Source organism: Ovis canadensis, chromosome 2, assembly GCF_042477335.2.
Source record: "Ovis canadensis isolate MfBH-ARS-UI-01 breed Bighorn chromosome 2, ARS-UI_OviCan_v2, whole genome shotgun sequence".
In the NCBI taxonomy this organism is placed as follows: Eukaryota; Metazoa; Chordata; class Mammalia; order Artiodactyla; family Bovidae; genus Ovis; species Ovis canadensis.
Window position 1 is genome coordinate 125,242,432 of NC_091246.1, and position 4,806 is coordinate 125,247,237.

Genomic DNA, 4,806 nt, shown 5'->3' on the forward strand with positions numbered 1-4,806 from the left:
GATAGCTCTGCTGAATTCCATCACCTCTATTAGCTTTGTTGATAGTGATGCTTTCTAAGGCCCTCTTGACTTCATAGTCCAGAATGTCTGGCTCTAGGTTAATAATCACACCATCGTGATTATCTGGGTCATGAAGATCTTTTTTGTATACTACTTCTATGTATTTTTGCCACCTCTTCTTATTTCTTCTGCTTCTTTTAGGTCTGTACCATTTCTGTCCATCATTGTGGCCATCTCTGCATGAAATGTTTCCTTGGTATCTCTAATTTTCTTGAAGAGAGCGCTAGTCTTTCCCATTCTATTGTTTTCCTCTATTTCTTTGCACTGATCACTGAGGAAGCCTTTCTTATCTCTCCTTGCTATCCTTTGGAAGTCTGCATTCAAATGGGTAATTTTTTCTTTTCTCCTTTGCCTTTTGCTTCTCTTGTATTCACAGCTAGTTTTAAGGCCTCAGAAAACCATTTTTCCTTTTTGCATTTCTTTTTCTTGGGGATGGTCTTGATCTATGCCTCCTGTACAATGTCACGAACCTCTGTCCATAGTTCTTCAGGCACTCTGTCTATCAGATTTAACCCCTTGAATCTATTTTTCACTTCCACTGTATAATCATAAAGGATTTGATTTAGGTCATACCTGAGTGGTCTAGTGGTTTTCCCTACTTTCTTCAATATAAGTCTGAATGTGGCAATAACAGAATAATCTCTGTTTGCTTCCAAGGCAAACCATTCAATATCACAGTAATCCAAGTCTATACCCCAAACAGTAATGCTGAAGAAGTTGAATGGTTCTATGAAGACCTACAAGTGCTTCTAGAACTAACACCCAAAAAAGATGTCCTTTTCATTATAGGGGACAGGAATGGAAAAGTAGATAGTCAAGAAATACCTGGAGTAACAGGCAAATTTGGCCTTGGAGTACAGAATGAAGCAGGGCAAAGGCTAATAGAGTTTTGCCAAGAGAATGCACTGGTCATAGCAAACATTCTCTTCCAACAACACAAGAGAAGACTCTACATATACATATAGACATCATCAGATGGTCAATACCGAAATCAGATTGATTTTATTCTTTGCAGACAAAGATGGAGAAGCTCTATACAGTCAGCAAAAATAAGACTGGGAGCTGACTGTGGCTCAGATCATGAACTTCTTATCGCCAAATTCAGCAATCCTTATATCAGACAAACTAGACCTTAAAATAAAGATTATAAGAGATAATGAAGGAGACTACATAATGGTCAAAGGATCATTCCACGGGGAAGACACAACAATCGTAAATATCTATGGACCCAACATACTAGCACCTCAATACATAAGACAAACACTAACAGACATAAAAGGAGAAACTGATAGTAACACAGTAACAGTAGGAGACTTTAACACCCCACTCACACCAATGGACAGATCATCAAAACAGCAAATTAATTAAAAACCGCAAGTTTTTAAATGATACATTAGATGAGATGGATCTCATTGATATCTTCAGGACATTCCATCCAAATCCAGAATATACCTTCTTCTTAAGTGCAAATGGAACATTCTCTATGATAGACTACATCTTAGGTCACAAATCAAACCTCAGGAAATTTAAGAAAACTGAAATTGTGTCAAGCATCTTCTCTGACCACAACGCTATGAGACCAGATATCAATTACAAGACAAAAACTGTAAGAAACACAAACACATTGAGATTAAACAATACGTTTCTAAGTAACCAACAGGTTACTGAAGAAATCAAAAGGGAAATTTAAAAAAAACCTAGAAAAAATGACAATGAAAATGTGAGAGCTCAAAACCTATGGGATGCAGCAAAAGCAGGTCTAAGAAACAAGGAAAAACATTAAATAGACAAACTAACTTCATACCTAAAACAACTGGAAAAAGAAGAAACAAAAAAATCCCAAAATTAGTATAAGGAAAGAACTCATAAAGGTCCAAGCAGAAGTATCTGAAAAAGAAATAAAAGAAACAATAGCAAAGATAAATAAAACTAAAAGCTGGTTCTTTAAGAAGGTAAACAGAACTGACAGACTCATGAGAGAAAAAAAGAGAGAATCAAATCAACAAAATCAGAAATGAAAAAGAGGTTACAACAGACAATGCAGAAATACAAAGGATTATGAGAGACTATTATTAACAACTATATGGCAATAAAATGGATAACCCAGAAAAAATGGACAGATTCTTAGTAAAGTTCAATCTTCCAAGACTGAACCAAGAAGAAATAGGAATCATGAACAACCCAATCACAAGCACTGAAACTGAAGCTGTGATAAAAAATCTCCCCAAAAACAAAAGCCCAGGACCAGATGGCTTCACAGGAGAATTCTATCAAACATTTAGAGAAGAGCTAATACCTAACCTTCTAAAACTATTTCAAAAAATTTCAGAGGAAGGAACACTTTCAAATTCACTCTATGAGGCCACTATCACCCTAATACCTAAACCAGACAAAGACAGCACAGGAAAAGAAAATTACAGGCCAGTAACACTGATGAACATAGATGCAAAAATCCTCAACAAAATTTTAGCAAACAGAATTCAGCAACACATCAAAAAGCTCATATCCCATGATCAAGGTGGGTTTATTCCAGGAATGCAAGGATTCTTCAATATACAGAAATCAGTCAATGTGATACATCATATTAACAAACTGAAAGGTAAAAACTATATGATCATCTCTATAGATGCAGAAAGCCTTTGACAAGATTCAGCACCCATTTATGATTAAAACTCTTCAAAAAACGGGCATAGAAGGAACCTACCTCTACACAGTAAAGGCCATATATGATAAGCCTACAGCAAACATTATTCTCAATGGCAAAAAACTGAAAGCATTTCCCCTAAGATCAGGAATAAGACAAGTGTATCCACTTTCACCACTATTATTCAACATAGTTCTGGAAGTCCTAGCTACATCCAAGAAGAAAAAGAAATAAAAGGAATCCAGATCAAAAAAGAAGTAAAGCTCTCACTGTTTGCAGATGACATGAAAAAACATTAAAAAAAAAAAACCCTACAGATAGTATCAGAAAATTACTAGAGCTAATCAGTGAATTTAGCAAAATTGCAGGATACAAAATCAATACATAGAAATCACTTGCATTTCTATATACCAACTATGAAAAATCAGAAAGAGAAATTAAGGAATCAATCCCATTTACCATGGCAACAAAAGAATATCTAGGAATAATCTTAAGTAAGGAGACAATAGAACTGTACACAGAAAAGTATAAAATACTAATGAAAGAAATCAAAGATGACAAAAACAGATGGAGAGATATTCCATGTTCCTGGGTAGGAAGAATCAATATTGTGAAAATGACTATACTACCAAATGCAATTTACAGATTCAATGAGACCCCTATCAAATTACTAATGGCATTTTTCACAGAACTAGAACAAAAAATTTCACAATTCATATGGAAACACAAAAGCCCAAGCCAAAGCAGCCTTGAGAAAGAAGAATGGTGCTGGAGGAATCAACCTTCCTGACTTCACATTATACCACAAAGGTACAGTCATCAAGACAGTATGGTACTGGCACAAAACATAGACCAATGGAACAAGATAGAAATCCCAGAAATAAACCCATGCACCTATGGGTACTTTATTTTTGACAAAGGAGGCAAGAATATACAATGGGGCAAAGACAGCCTCTTCAATAAATGGTAGTGGGAAAACTGGACAGCTACATGTAAAAGACTGGAGAAGGGCATGGCAACCCACTCCAGTAATTTTGCCTGGAGAGTCCCAGGGACAGAGGAGACTGGTGCGTCGCAGAGTCAGACACGACTGAAGCAACTTAGCACACACACACGCACTTGTAAAAGAATGAAATTAGAACACTTCCTAACATCATACACAAAGATAAACTCAAAATGGATTAAAGACCTAAATGTGAGACCAGAAACTATAAAACTTAGAGGAAAACACAGGCAGAACACTCAATGACATAAATCAAAGCAAGATCCTCTTTGGCCCACCTCCTAGAGTAACAGAAATAAAAACAAAAGTAAACAAGTGGGACTTGATTAAACTTAAAAGCTTTTGCACAGCAAAGGAAACCATAAGCAAGGTGAAAAGACAACCCTCAGAATGGGAGAAAACAGCAGCAAATGAAACAACTGACAAAGGATTAATTTTAAAAATATACAAGCAGCTCATACAACTCAATGCCAGAAAAACAAACAACCCAATCAAAAAGTGGGAAAAAGATCTAAAGAGACATTTCTCCAAAGAATATATACAGATGGCTAACAAACACATGAAAGATGCTCAACACCACTCATTATTAGAGAAATGCAAATCAAAACTAGAATGAGATATCACCTCACACTGGTCAGAGTGGCCATCATCAAGAAGTCTACAAACAACAAATGCTGGAGAGGGTGTGGAGAAAAGGGAATGCCCTTGCACTGTTGGTGGGAATGTAAATTGATACAGCTACTATGGAAGACGGTATGGAAATTCCCTAAAAAACCAGGAATAAAAGCACCAAATGACCCAGCAATCCCACTCCTAGGCATATACCCTGAGGAAACCAAAACTGAAAAAGACACATGTATCACGTTGTTCACTGCAGCACTATTTACAATAGCTGGAACATGGAAACAACCTAGGTGTCTACAGACAGATGAATGGATACAGAAGTCGTGGTACATACACACAATGGAATATTACTCAGCCATAAAAAGGAACACTTTTGAGTCAGTTCTGATGAGGTGGATGAACCTAGAACCTATTATACAGAGTGAAGTGAGTCAGAAAGAGAAAGCTATAGTACATAATGCATATATACGGAATC